Source organism: Sphaeramia orbicularis, chromosome 22 (assembly GCF_902148855.1).
Source record: "Sphaeramia orbicularis chromosome 22, fSphaOr1.1, whole genome shotgun sequence".
Classification (NCBI taxonomy): Eukaryota; Metazoa; Chordata; class Actinopteri; order Kurtiformes; family Apogonidae; genus Sphaeramia; species Sphaeramia orbicularis.
Window position 1 is genome coordinate 12,512,200 of NC_043978.1, and position 18,509 is coordinate 12,530,708.

Consider the following 18,509-nt stretch of genomic DNA (forward strand, 5'->3'; position numbering starts at 1 on the left):
CAAACGATAATACTGGCCTATTTTATTTTTTATTATCAAAAGTGAGACAGTAAATACACAAAGCCCACAACTGAAAGGCAATAGTATAAAGTAATATTTAATAAGCCTGCATATTTAGCCAGTGTAAAGATCTGAACTGGTTCAGTAAGTCAAAATGTCTGTAGATATTATTTTTTATTGTGATCCAGGTGCAGGCGAGTCTAGAGAAACTGGAGGAAGTGTGAAAGGGAGAGCAGAGTCTACTGATGACAGAGGAGCAGCTCAGCAGCACAGCCCTGAACCACTAGGCACAAATGACACAGATGAAGAGGAGTCTGTTGTTAGCTTTGACTGCTTTGCTCACCCTCAGTCACAGGATACACATATTTTTTTCTTATCATCCTCATCAAACCCCTAATATCACTGTACCAAAAGTTTTCAATAGCATCGATGGAACAAACCGCAAGTAAGTTGTGATGGAAATCTTTTGTTTCAGAGGATACAAAAATAATAGTTATTAGAAAGTGCAGCAAGCTTTATTTTTATTTTTTGTAATTTTTAATATTTTTATACTTTCATTTCATTTCAAACATTTTAAAGGTTTGAAAAATGTTAACACTTATAAGAACAAAAATATAGATTCTGTTATTGTTGTGTTGTGAGGAATAATAATGTTGGAGATGTCAATGTGCACTCACTTTTGAAATAAATCCACATTGTGAAGCAACCTTTACTTGCGCTGAATTGGAAATATTTTAGAAAATACACTGAATTAGAAGGCTTTGCAGAACAGTGTGTAGACCTAACATGTAAGGTTAGAATTGCATGATTTTAATAATAATCGGTCGTGATCTAAAGTGGGCCGGTCTGAGGTATGAAACTCCAGGGCTGAAAATGAGTCTCAGTCCGGCCCTGCATACACACATTAAATCCAGATTAACACTAACACTACAACCCCGCTGAACCCCTGCACAGAAAAATAACACATTTTTAACAACATGCCCAATACCCACAATGCAATGCGAAGATAAAAAGATGTGGTCATGACTAAAACTTAGTGATTTAATTCCATTCAACTTAAACTTTTTCATACTTTCAACTATATCTACAAATTAGCAGAATATACTTAACATTTTATAGTAACATCATAAAATTTAAATCATTTAAGTGTATTGTAATTAAAGCATTTTAGTAAATACAAATTCCGGGCTTACAGTGTACTTCAGACAGAGGCATTTGCATTTGACATTTTCGGCAGGTTATCCTGTACTACTCCATTGTGCCTCAGAGTATAAGTTATACTTTTTACTCTTCTACATTACCACAAATCTGCAAAATATGCAAAGTTTTTAAGTGTTTATGGAAGGTAAATCCTTACAAATTTAAGATTAGGATTTAATTCCTAAACTTTATCAGTGTCTGAACTTGTTGTGGTGTATAATCCACTCAGGTACTCTTCTACTTCTGCTACTTTTTGTATATCTAGTGGAGCTCAGATTATTTCACCCAAATGGAATGTGCTGTTGGACAGAGGAGGTCGATTTGGAGTTGGAGCAAAAGAGCTAGGGATGGGAATCAAGAACCGGTTCTTTTTGAGAACCGTTTCCCAGTAGCTCAGTTCCTTGGAATCGTTTGCCTGCCCGCTTAACGTTTCTGCTTATCGATTCTGCCTTCGTTGTGCATGCACGATGACGTCAGGCGCATGCTGCATTGTTTTGGTCAGAACGTGGCCAACTTGGCGTTAAGGATGAAACGCTCCAAAAACATGACAGGAGGGCCACTTGGAACGCTGTCAAAGCTTCCATTTCTTCAAGAAGGTGGAATCCCTCCAATATGTTCAAACATTTGTCCACAGCATGTGATTCATTTACAGGAACGTCATGTGTTTGATACTCTACTTAGCGACGCTTGTGAATCTAGCGGCAGAGTGAACGCCAGGATGACATCTGGGCCCAGTTCTGGTGGGGACAACAAACGTCCTGGCACCTCAAATACAAGTTTCCAAAGATAGGGGAAAGGAAACGAGGTGCACAACAACGGGAGACATAGGAATTAGTAAAGCGTCTTAAGGTTCACTTTCACTGTATGCCACCCCCACCCCCCCCAATCCAGACCCAGCATCATCTGTTATTATTATTTGTTCATACTGTATATGTTATATTTTCTGTGCAGAGATGGAAATATAAAAGACATTTAATGCAAACACACCCGTTTGTACTCTTTTATTCCCTCACACAATGAGAATCAATAAGAGAATCGGATCGATAAGCAAAATCGATAACGGAATCGGAATCATTAAATTCTTATTTAATTTAATTTAATTTATTTGCACAAAATAAAACAGCAATAGAAAAAATAACAACATTCAAACAAGTAACAAAATTGTGCAGGGGAGGTTTATAGCCAAAAAGAAGGCTTATATGAATACCTCCCCCGAAATGTACAATACACACACAAAAAAAAAAGAATTAAAAAATACAATATAACTGAAATAATAAACTAAAGTAAAAACAATAAAAATGTAATCCACATTACAAATCATCAAATACAAATCAAGTGATATACAGCCTTACTTTTTTTCATGAATTGAAATCCTTTTCAGATGCTTTTATCGATTCCCATCCCTAATAAGAGCTAGATTTTAACTGGGGTTTGATGAATTTCAGCATATTTCACATGTGGTTCAGTGAATATGTGCAGATAAAATAAAATACAGTAAAACATTTGAAAATATTTAAATTCTGTTGCGAAGGTTTAAGAGGCCTAAAAAGTTGTATTACTAACATTGCGTAAGACTTGTTTAAGGTCCTTTCAGGTTAGTTGACTTTTGTTGATTGTTTATTTATCAGGGACAATGTACAAGTACATTAGTATTAGCACATACAATATAGAACATTTACAATACATATAATAAAAGACATTTTCGGTGTCTACAGGATCTATAGATGCCAAAATGTCCACGATTTACTGTTTCCAAATCCAAAAGCTCAGAAAACAGACAAAAACAATTTACATACTACTGTTCACAAAACTGTGCTCATAAAAAAAAAAATCATTTTTCTACTGTCAAAACTTCTCCATTCTGCTGTTTGTATTTGCATTTTTCACTGACACATAAAAAAGTCCAAATAGAAATGTCGAAAATGTGACAAAAACCTGAACTCAAACCTGAAAAAGCTTGAAATATTGGAAAAAAAAAAAGTTTAAGTGGGAAATGGAAAAGTTGTTGTAGACCACAGGTGTCAAACATGCGGCCCGGGGGCCAAATCTGGCCCGCCAAAGGGTTCAATCTGGCCCCTGGGATGAATTTGTGAAATGCAAAAATTACACTGACGATATTAACAATCAAGGATGTTAAAATCATTTTAGGTCAATTTAATCTCAAGTGGGTCAGACTAGTAACATACTATCATAATAACCTATAAATAATGAAAACTGTAAATTCGTCTCTTTGTTTTAGTGTAAAAAAAGTAAAATTACACAAATGTTTACATTTACAGATGAGCCTTTAACAAAAAATGTGAATATCTGAAATGTCTTAAGAGAAGTATATGGAATTTGAATAATATTCTCCCTGTTATTTAATGTTTTGTGTATTTATAGATCCACTGTGATCTGTAAGTTGTGATTCACATGTATAAATGATAAACAAAAGCGTAATATTGTTAACATTGCACTTATTTTACTAAAGAATTTTCAAGGTTGTTCATATTTGTTCACATTATGTTTAAGTACAATATGCAGATGTAAACATTTTCATTATGGAATTTACTTTTTTCACTCAAAAGTGCTTATCCTATTATTTATATTATTTTACTGGTCCGGCCCACTTTAGACCATATTAGGCTGAATGTGGCCCCTCAACTAAAATGAGTTTGACACCTATGATGTAGACCACAGGTGTCAAACATGCGGCCCGGGGGCCAAATCTGGCCCACCAAAGGGTTTAGTCCGGTCCTTTGGATGAGTGTGTGAAATGCAAAAATTACACTAAGATATTAACAATCATTTTAGTTCAGGTTCCACATTCAGACTGAAATGACATAAAGTGGGTCAGATCAGTAAAATACGATGATAATAACCTATAAATACTCACAACTCCAAATTTTTCTCTTTGTAAATGTAAACATTTTCATGTATTTACACTAAAACAAAGTATAATTTCACAAAAACTGTGAACAAGCTGAACAAATATGAACAACCTGAAATTTCTTAAGAGAAGTGAGTACAATTTTAACAATATTATGTCTGTAAATGATAAACTGAAGCATAATATTGTTAAAATTGTACTTATTTATTCAGTTTGTTCATGTTATTCACATGGTTTTGAAGGATAGTTTGTAGATGTAAACATTTTCATTATGTAATCTTACTTTTTTCACACTAAAACATAGAGGAAAGTTTGGAGTTGACATTATCTATATATTATTATGTTATTATTTTACTGGTCCGGCCCACTTCAGATCAGATTTAGCTGAATGTGGCCCCTGAACTATAATGAGTTCGCCACCCCTGATGTAGACAAAAGGTAAATGGAAGGGAGTGAAATGGAAACAGATTTAGTGAATAATAAATCGAACCTGAGCAGCACAAACAGATGTTTGAGCCTATTTTAATTAGAAGAATGACTTCATATATCACAGCATTTTAATCTGACAGTTACAGACTCAGTAAAAATGAGTTTGGGACCAATTTAAGACATTTTCTACACACTGTTACAGATAATATTTACATTATTTTATTCACTTTCCACATGTAAATGTCTCAAACTTTCCTCATGGTTGTTTTTTTTTTAGTTTTTAAAGACTTTATTGTTTTGACTGAAATCTTGCTGTTGCTGTAATTGTCCCAGTTACTAATCAGAGACCAATCAGTGTTTGATGGGGTCTAACAATATGACCGTTCATTAGTGTCTGATGAAGCGAGCGGAGCGGCGAGGTCAAACGTTCTGTTGGGCCGTCGTCATGGAAACAGGCCTGGGTCCGGTTCACGAGAGGAGACGGGTTTATGTAACGACTGAGGAGAGAAAACGCAAAAGTCAGTCTGGATTCATCCACGTTTCACTGTCGTCTCTAAACTCCTGGTTTTGCGATCGTGTCCATGTCGTTAAAGTTCAGTGTTTTCAGTCCCTGTTGGTTGAAAGTGTTGTTTGAAAAATGACACTGAGGTAAAGTATGAACCTGTAGAGACGCCGTTTTCTATTTTCTTCTTGTTTTGTTGTTTTTGGATGTTTCTCAGGATGTCGACCTTTGGCGGTTTATTTTTACCTCCATCCAATCAGATTATGGAACAGCATGAGGGAGGAAGGTCATAAAAACAAAGGCACTCTGATCCGTTTCACTCTATGAAACACAGGTGTAATATGATAAAAAATAATGTAATAGATGGAACAACACAATCTGGAGGACAAAGAACAACACAATTATAAGAATGTAAAAGAAAAACACCATAAAATACACAATGAGATGAAAATAATGTAAAACGTGACATCAAATCTGTGATGTACACGTTGAAGCTAAATATTGTTAAAATTGTGCTTATTTTTCCTGAAGAAATTTCAGCTTTTTCAAGTTATTCACATCTTTTTTTTGTTTGGACAGTTTGAAAATGTAAATATTTCCATAATTTCATTATTTTTTTCAAAGATTCAAAGTGTTTTATTGTCACGTGTACAGTAAAGAAACTATGGAAGAGGATTAGGATCACTGGAAAAAGAATAAAAAAAAGAAGGTCCAATATACAGGGTGGGGAAGCAAAATTTACAATATTTTGAGGCAGGGATTGAAAGACAGTGTATGACCAATTAGTTTATTGAAAGTCATGAGAATTTATTTGCTGCAAGAAAATTTACATCAGAGAAAATGTTTTTATTCTGTGTCCTCCTTCTTTCTCAATAACTGCCTTCACACGCTTCCTGAAACTTGCACAAGTGTTCCTCAAATATTGGGGTGACAACTTCTCCCATTCTTCTTTAATAGTATCTTCCAGACTTTCTCGTAATAGTTTTGCTCATAGTCATTCTCTTCTTTCCATTATAAACAGTCTTTATGGACACTCCAACTATTTTTGAAATCTCCTTTGGTGTGACGAGTGCATTCAGCAAATCACACACTCTTTGACGTTTGCTTTCCTGATTACTCATATGGGCAAAAGTTTCTGAAAAGGTATGGATAATAGTGTTAGGTATGATTATGACATCAATATATGTTTGGTTTCAAAACAATTGACGTAGTGCCTGCTGAGAAAAAACAACTAAATGTTCGTTGTAAATTTTGCTTCCCCACCCTGTACATTTTTTTTTATTATTCTGAGAAAAAAAGTCACAATTCTGAGATTAAAGTCAGAATTCTGAGAAAAAAAGTCAGAATTCCCTATATAATGAAAATCTTACTTTGCTGTCCAAACTGAATGCACAAAGAATTTAGGATATATACAAATAAAACAAGATAAAATAAAATAAAAAGGGATTTTTTTTATTTTATTTTTTTATTTTACCTTTATTTAACCAGGAAAACCTCATTGAGATTAAGAATCTCTTTTTCAAGAGTGTCCTGGCCAAGACAGGCAGCAGTACATTAAATAGTTACAGACAGACTTCCATACAAAAAACAAATACACAAAAAGCACATAGACAAGTCAAACCTTCCAAAGTCAACTCAAAAAGTGCTCATGAAATGTAGACAAAAGTGATTAAAACACAAAATAAAGTAGCATTTAAGAATGGCATGCAAAAGATAATGAGCATAAAAATATACTGTATATGTACTATTACTAAGTAAATATGACATGTTTTATTGTCGTGTACGGTAAAGAAACTACGGAAGAGGATTAGGATCACTGGAAAAAGAAAAAAAAAGAAGGTCCAATATATATTTTTTTATTATTCTGAGAAAAAAAGTCAAAATTCTGTGATTAAAGTCAGAATTCTGAGGAAAAAAAGTCACAATTCCCTATATAATGAAAATCTTACGTTGCTGTCCAAACAGAATGCACACAGAATTTAGGATATATACAAATAAAACAAGATAAAATAAAATAAAATAAAATAAAATAACTAGGGATTTTTTTTAATTTTGTTTTTTTATTTTACCTTTATTTAACCAGGAAAACCTCATTGAGATTAAGAATCTCTTTTTCAAGAGTGTCCTGGCCAAGACGGGCAGCAGTACATTAAATAGTTACAGACAGACTTCCATACAAAAAACAAATACACAAAAAGCACATAGACAAGTCAAACCTTCCAAAGTCAACTCAAAAAGTGCTCATGAAATGTAGACAAAAGTGATTAAAACACAAAATAAAGTAGCATTTAAGAATGGCATGCAAAAGATAATGAGCATAAAAATATACTGTATATGTACTATTACTAAGTAAATATGACATGTTTTATTGTCATGTGTACGGTAAAGAAACTATGGAAGAAGATTAGGATCACTGGAAAAAGAAAAAAAAAAAGTCCAATATATATATTTTTTATTATTCTGAGCATTGAAGAAAAATCACAAAACATGGTTCAAAGTTTGCTGTGATGAGTGTAGTTTTATTTAGTGTTCCAGAGCATGGTGAGAGTACCGATGCAGACAGAGGCTGTTTCAGTAGTCTGACCCTGAATCTGTGTTTTCAGATGGTATTTATACAGTTACTTCAAAGCAGTCAACAGAAAACAAAAGACAAACAAAGTAATAAAGAAAAAAGGGGGTTGTACTTTAGGAAGGAGACAAGAGAATTTACATTCAGGGGAAAGGGGAGGGGGGTCGCACTTCAGGAAGGGGGTTCACACCAAGGGAAAGGGAGGGTAAGTCTGTCAGACCTGGTGGAGGCATCTTAACATATAATCAAAACATCACTGGTTAATGCTAAACAGGTTAGCTCGGCAGGGAACATGAAACAAAAGGGTGCCTTCTGTGCTCTCAAATCACAAATTTTCTTCCTCATGAGAAAAAAGTCAAAATTCTAAAATTAAAGTCAGAATTCTGAGAAAAAAAGTCAGAATTCCCTGTATAATGAAAATCTTACTTTGCTGTCCATACTGAATGCTTAAAGAATTTAAGATATATATAAAAAAATAAAATAAAATAAAATAATTTAACAGGGGAATTAAAACACAAAACAAAGTGGCATTTAAGAACGGCATGCAAAAGATAATGAGCATAAAAACATAAACTATTATTACTAAGTAAATATATATTTATATAAATGTGTAATGTATGCATTGCATCTTTTACACCATGTTGCATCTTTTTCATTCTGATCTGTAACTAAAAAGTCAGACAATAATACAGTTGAGAATTAAAAATGAATTTTAAAGCATTTACAGAATTCAGAATAATCACCACATACGCTGGAAAAACTGTACCTTCTTGAATTTGAATATTGGTTCTGTTACAAAATGGAGAAGACAAAATGAACAAGCAACAACAAAAACAAATAAAGAAAACAAAAAACAAAACAACCAACCTTTTTTTTTGTTGTTGTTTGTTCATTTTGTCTTTTCCATTTTGCACAATTACTCATATATGAGCAATTGTGCAAAACTGTCAGCGATGAACAGTATGAAATATGTGCAATAAGCATGTCCTATTCTTCCCACCCCAGTCCTAGATGACATACTTGATAATAGTAATTTAAAAAATTGCAAAGTACTCATAGAATAAAAAAGATAAAATAAAAAAAAAGATAAAATAAATAAATAAATAAATGAATAAATAAAATAGTAAAAGCAAAGAAAAAAAATTAGCCTAATAAACAAACAAATCTGCTCAAATCTGTCAAATCAAATCAAATTTTATTTATATAGCACCAAATCATAACAGAAGTTTTCTCATGACACTTCACATATAGAGTTGGTCAAAACCAGACTCTAAGCCAATTTACAGAAACCCAACAGAATCTTCCAGGATTCAGAGATGAACAATATGACATTTGTGCAATAAGTGCAATTTTTGCACTAACACAAAGAGAAATTTGGAGTTGTCCTCATTTATCGGCTGTTATGTTATTATTTTACTGGTCTGATCCATTTGAGGTCAAACTGGGCTGAATGTAGAACCTGAACTAAAAGGACTTTGACGTCCCTGCTTTAGAACAACGGCTCCATATGAATCAGCTCTTTCCTCTGTTTTTCATCCACTCAGTGATTTAATCATTCACTGTATGAAGAACCCGTGACCTTCTAATGAAGAGCCCGTGACCTTCGACTCCAACCATCAGGTCACATGAATGACGCTAATGAGGGAGTCTATTCATCAGGACTGACCGTATGAAACCAGTTCAGAGATAACCATCAGACTCTTGACTCTGGTCTATTTTTAGAAACACAGTGAATATCAAAACGCCTTCAGTGGACTCTGAAATAACAGGAACGCACACTTAAAAGCCTCCTTTTCATTGACCTTTAGCCCTGTTTAGATGTTTTCGGTGAGTGGAAAATGATGGTGGGTATTAACCCTTTCATGCATGAATTATGAGAACCTTAGTCAATATTTTTTTCTTGAGTGATTTTATTCCACTTTATGCATGAAAAAAACAAAACAAAACAAAAAACAAAAAACAATGCAACTGAATTTTTTTTTTTTTTTAATGAACCTTTTTTTCATGGAGTTAAAAAAATGTCCACTCAGTTGGACATCATGTGTTTAATTTTTTAAGGAAAGGAACATGTATTTAAAACCCATCATCAGAAAGTAAGATAAGATAAGAAAAGAAAAGAAAAGAAAAGATAAGATAAGATAAGATAAGATATACTTTATTGATCCATCAAGGGGGAAACTGAAGTGTGTACAGCAGTGCAAGACAGTATGGGTCAATACAATAGGAAAATAAAGAGAGAAAAATATAAACAATATAAACAAATTTGTTAAAGTGGCTAAAATGACAAAAAATGGCAATAATAACAATAATAAAGTTATATACTGTGTGAAAACTATGATATAAAAACATTTTTAATGCCACCAATCTGATGTTTTCTCACATTTTAACATACTCTAATACTAGTTATTACTCACTTCATGGAGATAATATGCAAAAAAAAAAAAAAAAAAAAAAGATTGATTTTTAATTGATTTACACTAAAATATGTCACTGCAGATCAGGTTCATCAAGAACAACAAAGTTACAGTAATGGTCTGAATGTCAGTGTATGGGATGATGCATAAGTGTCCGCTGTGTTGTCTGATATGGAACTAAAACAACAAAACCCATGAATATACAAGAGAACAGCTGGAGAAAAACTGTCCACTGGAGTGACCAGTATGCATGAAAGGTGACTGAGTGGACCCCCGATACTGGACATAAAACTGACAGAATTCAACACAGAGTTACACATGTTCTAAGTTGACTGGATTTCACAGAGCGATTATCTCAATCCAATATTCAGATTCTTTTGTCATTTAAGTTTTTATTGGTTTTTAGCATGTTTTCCATCAGTTACAAAAAGGAAAAAATGAACAAAAAACAAAAAAAGTTTTTTTTTTTTTTCTTTCTTTGTTGTCGTCTGTTCATTTTGTCTTTTCCATTTTATAACCAACCAATATTCAGATTCAAGAAGGCACAGTTTTTCCGGCATATGTGATGATTATTCTGAATTCTGTAAATGTTTTTAAATTAATTTTTAATTCTAATCTGTTTTTATTGTCTGAGTTTTTAGTTACAAACCAAAATATTTAGTAAAGGCCGGGGTTTAAGCTTCATTTGCTTATAATTTACTGGATAAAATTCAGAGTTTGTGTCATATTCATAAAATGTTTGGGTTTCCTGCCTGCAGGGGGCGCTGCCAATACTGTAATGATTTAACCACAGAAGAAGAATAAAACCAGGGTGATTAAATGTCCTTTTTTTTGTCCAGACATGCCCTCTTTTCATGTCCGGAGGGTGGGGGGGTGTTATTTATTTTGTTGTATACCTGAATTTTGTTTCCTTACAGAGGAAAACTACTTTAAATATATTAAACTCTGAAGGAATTTTTGTGTAAATTTCAAGTAAAAGACGCAACATGACATAAAAGATGCAACATGTCATAGTCGTAAAAGATGTAAAATGACGATGGCAGAAAATATGCAACACGACGAAGAAGATGTAACACGATGTAAAAGATGCTACAAGATGAAAACCATTTAAAAAAAAATGAAATAAAAAGCAAAAAAAAAAAAAAAAAGATGTCAGCTATCAATAAATCATGGATATTTTCCAAAACAATAATGAATAAAGTTACGACAGATTCTATAAAAGATTAAAACAATGTAGGAGACGCAACAAGATGGTTGGGATTTCATTTCTGTTGTTGTGAATTTTATGAATCATTTAATCCCATTAAATGTTAATAGATCCTCAACTCCATCTAAACGTATTCTTATTCTCAGGTGTGAAACTGCTTTAACTGTTTCAGCTCTAAACTCAGATGAAAACATGTGTCACTGAGTTCAACTGAAGAGCATCCACAGGTCCAGAGGAGGACAGACCTGGACCAGAACAGATACAGGATGTGAAGAGGCTTTTACCGGTGAACAGAGATCGAGGAGGTTAAGAGGAGCACAGGAGGAGGTTCAGAGTCTCCCCAGGGTCCTCCGTTATCCTCCGTTATCCTCAACAACCCTGACAGGAGAGACCATGCACCCACCCCCGCTGTCAGAACCACTACTGACATTAGCACTTCCTGCTTCGGCTGGAGGGGAGGAAGAGGAGGAGGAGGAGGAGGAGGAAGAGAGGGGGGTGTAGAGGAGGAGGAGGAGAGGGTAGAGGGGGAGGAGGAAGAGAAAGAGGAGGAGGAGGAAGAGAGGGGGGTGAGGGGGTAGTGGAGGAGAAGGAAGAGGAAGGGGGGTGAGGAGGAGAAGAGGAGGTGGAGGAGGAGGAGAGGGGGGTGGGGGGGTGGAGGAGGAGAAGAAAGAGGAGGAGGAGGAGAAGGAAGAGGAAGGGGGGTGAGGAGGAGGAGAAGAGGAGGTGGAGGAGGAGGAGAAGGGGGTGGGGGGGTGGAGGAGGAGAAGAAAGAGGAAGGGGGGTGAGGAGGAGAAGAGGAGGTGGAGGAGGAGGAGAGGGTGGTGGGGGGGTAGAGGAGAAGGAGGAGAGGGTAGAGGGGGAGGAGGAGGAAGAGGGGGAGGTGAGGGGGTAGAGGAGGAGGAGAGCGTAGAGGGGGAGGAGGAGGAAGGGGGTGGAGGGGGAGAAGAGGAGGTGGAGGTAGAGGAGGAGGATGAAGAGGAGGAGGACCAAAAGGGGGAGGGGGTAGAGGGGGAGGAGGAAGAAGAGGGAAAGAAGAAGGAGGGGGGAGGAAGAGGAGGAGGAGAAGGGAGAAAATGTGGGAGAGAAGGAGGGAGAGAAGGAAAAGAAGGAGCAAGAGGGGGGTGGATGGGGAGGAAGAGGAGGGGGAGAAGGACGAGGAGGGAGAGAAGGAGGGGCAGAAAAAAGAGGAGGAGGAGCCTGGGCGCCTCCTAAGCTCAGGTGTCCCCCCTCCACTGGGATCAGCCCATCCTGTCTTTGAGCGTCTCCTGCTGAAGGCTGGTCCAGGGTCAGCAGGTTCAGTTTGGGTCAGAATGGAAGGACTGGACTCAGGCCTGTCTGCTGTGTGGGTCACTTCTGTCACTGTGCTCTTATTAAACATGAATGCAGCTGCTGAACACAACTGTTCCACATCCAGGCGGACAGAACGCCACTGGGGCATGAATTAAACAGGTCCTCGTTCAGAGCCCTGGTGAACCCCGTCCGGATCCGTGGTGACGTCGGAGCTTTGCTGGAGGGCAGATTTCTCCAGGGACTGGCTCCGCCTCCAATCGTTATCACCTTTATTAGCACTGACATGTAAAATGACAGGGGGGGGGGGCGGCGGGGGCTGGGGCTGATTGATGAACTGGCTTTCCAAACTGTGCACACAGCATTTTTACAGCCCTGAAATCATGAAAGGAATCATGGGAAGTGATCATTCATCAGTTAGCATGTGGAGTTGGAACAGGAGGAGGGGACGGGACGGGGGAGGGGGAGGGGCTTGTGTTTGACTTTAACTCGGAGCCAAATATAGAGGATATCGATTTATCTGGTAGAGTCTGATCAATATGAGAAAACAGAAACTAAACAATACGAGGGGTTAATCTGAGTCAGTGTTTTACCTACAGACCAGTGGCGATTTCTCACAGACTGCAAGGGAAGCTCAGCTTCCCCTAAAATTATGAAAATTAAATGGTTAAATATGTTCGGTTGTGTTGACATTTCATTGACTACAAATGTTTTAGAACACGTTCATCTCACAGGCGAGTTTGTTCAGAAGCAGCTTTATCACAAATCAATGGACACGATGTTGTTCACTTCTCCTCCATTCCCGTTGTGCTGTTTTCTCCTCCATCTCTGCTCAGTGCATTTGTCCGTAGACTGCGGGCGTCTCTGGGCTTCAGTGGGACTGAGTGGAACAGTTTTTTTCATTGCCTCAGAACTGGACGGTAATTGGATAAATGCCACGATGTCGTCCCGCCCCTGGACGCCGGACGTCTCTTGGGGTGAATGGAGCTGTGGGCGGAGCTCAGCCGGGCTGGACTCCAGAATCCCACTTGCTGATTGGAGGATCGGTCGAAAGGCTGAATTCCGTTTGATTGACAGCTGTTTTCAGATCTCCTCCTTCACTGACACAGTTCAGTTTAATACCGTCGCACATTCTGCTGTGAAATGGAGAGAGAAACCACTACGAAATTACTCGTTCATTTCTTGGACTGTAAATAAAACACACTCATTGTACTTCCTTGTTTCAATTTAACATTCAGCATTTTCTTGTTTTAGTTACATAATTTAATCATTTCTTGTTCAGTTTAATATCGTTTAGTAGATAGTTAAATCAAACTGTCGGCTAGGTCGGAGTGAAAGGAGCATCTGTAGTTTAAAAGGGCTGAAGTCTGACACCTACAACACACTGGGCCAACGCAATCTGAGCAGCCTAGCTCTGCTGGACATTCAGAGGACACTGGTCCAGTCCCTGGAAAAGACGCCTACTTGGTTCAATAAGGTCACTGAGCATTTTCTTAAAAAGGAACAGAGGGCTGAATGTATGTTTAAATAACTTGCCAATTTTTTTTTTTTGATGTAAGCTGACAATGAGCTTCCCCTGTCTGAAAGACCAGCAGCCGCCACTGCTACAGACATGTAATGACTCACACATTCAGCTCTTAAAGGAGTGATTTTTAGCTTTTTTAAATGGGATTATGCATTTTAACCCTTGTACAGTGTTTGGGTCTGTCGGTCTTTTTTTATTTTTTATTACCACTAGCGGCATTGTACCCATGGTGCCATTATACGATGGTACAACAGCGGCATTGCACCCATACGCCCTCCCGTGCTGCAACATCGGGACACGTGTCAGACAAAGACACGCCAGACACAGAACGTCCATTATAGTAGGAGATAGCAAACCAACTTTATTTATAAAGCACTTTAACCCTTTCATGCATAGTGGTCACTCCAGTGGACAGTTCTTCTCCAGCTGTTCTGTTGTTTATTCATGGGTTTTGTAGTTTTAGTTCCATATCAGCCAACACAGTGGACGCTTATGCATCCTCCCAAACACTGCACTTCATACAATTATTGCAACTTTGCTGCTCATAAGATTTTTTAAAGATTTTTTTTAGATATTTATGCCATCAGGGTTTTCTTTTTATATTTTAGTTTTTATACTCTTTTATATACATTATTTATACTTTTTTATGGCACCTAAGACGATTGCACTTTTTAATTTCGTTGTACCTGTACAATGACAATAAAGACATTCTATTCTATTCTATTCTATTCTATTCTATTCTATTCTATAAACCTGATCTGCACTAACATGTTTTAATGTAAATCAGTTGCTAATTGTTATCAGACTGTAATTAACAGCTTTCTGAAACAAAAAGTGTTTTGTTTTGTTTGTTTTTTTTGCAAATCCTCCTGAGACCCAGCAATACATTTTGTCCTCTGTAGGGGACAAAAGTTTGACAGTTTTACTTAAAAAATGCTGTACATTACAAAGGACATTCCATTAAAAAAACAGTCAATCAATAAATAAAAATTATTTTAAAAAATGTGTCTGAAAAAACTGTTCCAGTGTGGTTAAAGTTCTGATTACATTACCTGTAGCTCCTGTGACTATTTTCTTCTAAATTGCTCTGAAATTATATTAATTTGGATTGTTATTACATCATGAACCATGTTATTACATTTAAAAAACAAAACAAAACAACAATGTGTCAAGTGCATTTTGTAATAAAAGGTTAAATTATTTTTCACAATTCAGAGTATTAGGTCAGAACTCAGAAGTTATTCATTTTTGCATGAATTTTTAATATTCTGACCCACCCTCTAAAATCAGCACATTGTAAAACAAAAAGATGTAAAAAAGTAAATGGAAATTACTATGTTATGAAATTACTATAAAAATTCCTACAGTAACATCCTTCTCCAAAGTGAGTAAAAAAATGCACATCAACACATTTTAAAACATTTGACCAAGCACAAAAATAATAATAATAATAATGCATATTAACCAGTGTTGCTGTGAATCATTGACATATGCCAGACTGCAAAAATAAAACAGTAATAAAACAGTGTTAAATAATAATAAACAAGATATAAACAATAAAGAAAACCAAAAAAAAAAAAAAAAGAACCTCCACAATATCTGCATTTGAATAAATACCTAAAAATCTCGATACAGTACATTTTAATATCAATACAGTATCGCACAGGTGTCAAACATGCGGCCCGGGGGCCAAATCTGGCCCGCCAAAGGTTCCATTCTGGCCCGCAGGTTGAAAGTGCAAAAATGAACCTGAACAGTTAAGGTTGTCAAAATCCTTTTGGTTCAGGTTCCACATACAGACCAATGTGACCTACAGTAAAAATAACAACACAATAACCCATAAATAATGATAACTACAAATTTTGTTTCTGAAAAATTTAAGTGAAAAAAATAACATTACACTGTGAAAATATTTACATTTACAAAACTATTATTTCACAATAAAATGCAAATACATATATAAATAAAAACAGATGAACAACCTGAAATGTGCAATTTTAACAATATTCTGCCTGTTACTAAATGTTTTGTGCATTTATGGATCCACTGTGATCTGTAGTTGTGTTAATAATAAGGAATGGAATATTGTAGAAATTGTTCAAATTTTAGTTCCAAACTCTAAAAATTTAACATTATTCTGCCTGTTACCAAATGTTTGTGTAACACTGTGTGTAATGTACATGTATAAATAATAAGTCGAGTTTTTAACAATTTAACAATTTTATTGTTAAAATTGCACTAATTTTTCAAATGAAATTTCTGTTTTTTCAGGTTATTCACATCTTTTTTTGTAAAATGTAAATATTTTCATAATGTAATTGGGTTTTTTTTGTACCAAAACAAAACGGAAAAACTTGGATTTGTCATTATTTATAGGTTATAAAGTCATTATTTTACTGGTCTGGCCCACTTGAGATCAAACTGGGTTAAATATGGCCCCTGAACCAAAATGAGTTTGACACCCCTGCAGTATCGTAAAATGAACTATCGCGATATATTGCAGAATCGATATTTTCTAACACCCCTAATCCTGCATCAGTGTGCTGTTAGAAACTCTCCTTATTATATAATAGTAAACCCCCCTGTCCTCGTCCTCTGTTACATATACATATACAGGAGTATTTGCCCACTATGATACTGCTATTTTTACTCCCTTTCGCTGCAGCCCAGTCGCTGCATTGCATCGCCCACTGGATACAGTCTGTCAGCCCATCAGCCATAATCACCACTGACGTAGAATAGGACCGCAAGCGGTGGCAGCGGGGTCGCAGCACGCACACCTCTGCAGGAGATAAAACAATAATGCCACTACAACACCAGGAGGTCACAGCACTTCCACTGCACCACTGTGTTCATGGGCGTTACATAAGCCCAGGCAGCCACACAGCAGCAGCAGCAGCAGCAACTATCTACATATTTTACACTCTAGGGACAAAACTACACACACTGGATTAACATTCAAATTATACTACAAACACCAAAGTATATGTAAGCAGGTAAACATATAGTGACTCAGGAAGAGAGGGAAGTGACACATACATGAGCTAATAATAAAAACAGAGGTGAAAAAGTCACATTGATATAGTTTTTTGTGGATAATACTGATGATATGATTTGAGCCATTACCAGTGTTGACCACAGGGGGTGCTGTGGTTCTGCTCTCACTTAAAATGCTTGAAGAAGAAGAGCTATTTAAATATGCATGACCTTAAACTTATGAATTACAGCAAAAACAACTCTGAAATGAAGAAATATGTGTACATGACTGTAATATAATATTCCCTGGTACTTGTAGTGCTGTTGTTTTGAACTGTATTTGATTGATTATGTATGTATGCATGTATGTATGTATGTATGTATGTATGTGTGTGTGTGTGTGTGTGTGTGTGTATATGTATGTATGTGTGTGTGTATGTATGTATGTATGTATGTATGTATGTATGTATGTGTGTGTGTGTATATGTATGTATGTGTGTGTGTATGTATGTATGTATGTGTGTGTGTGTATATGTATGTATGTGTGTGTGTATGTATGTATGTATGTATGTGTGTATATGTATGTATGTATGTATATATGTATGTGTGTGTGTGTATATGTATGTATGTGTGTGTGTATGTATGTATGTATGTATGTATGTATGTATGTATGTATGTATGTATGTGTGTGTGTGTGTATATGTATGTATGTGTGTATGTATGTATGTGTGTATGTGTGTGTATGTATGTATGTATGTATGTATGTATGTATGTGTGTGTGTGTATATGTATGTATGTGTGTGTGTATGTATGTATGTATGTATGTATGTGTGTGTGTGTGTGTGTGTATATGTATGTATGTGTGTGTGTATGTATGTATGTATGTATGTATGTGTGTGTGTGTATATGTATGTATGTGTGTGTGTATGTATGTATGTATGTATGTGTGTATGTGTGTGTATGTATCATGTATTTATGTATGTATGTATATATGTATGTATGTATGCATGTATGTACAGTACAGGCCAAAAGTTTGGACACACCTTCTCATTCTTTGCATTTTCTTTATTTTCATGACTATTTACATTGTAGATTCTCACTGAAGGCATCAAAACTGTGAATGAACACATGTGGAATTATGTACTTAACAAAAAAGTGTGAAATAACTGAAAACATATCTTATATTCTAGTTTCTTCAAAGTAGCCACCCTTAGCTCTGATGACTGCCTTGCACACCCTTGGCACCCAGGTGACAGCCCTATTGGACAACTGTTAGAATGCATATTATGGCGAGAACCAATCAGCTAAGTAAAGACAAACGAGTGGTCATCATTACTTTAAGAAATGAAGGTCAGTCAGTCTAGAAAATTTCAAAAACTTTGAATGTGTCCCCAAGTGCAGTCGCAAAAACCATCAAGCGCTCCAACGAAACTGGCTCACATGAGGACCGCCCCAGGAAAGGAAGACCAAGAGTCACCTCTGATGCTGAAGATAAGTTCATCTGAGTCACCAGCCTCAGAAATCGCAAATT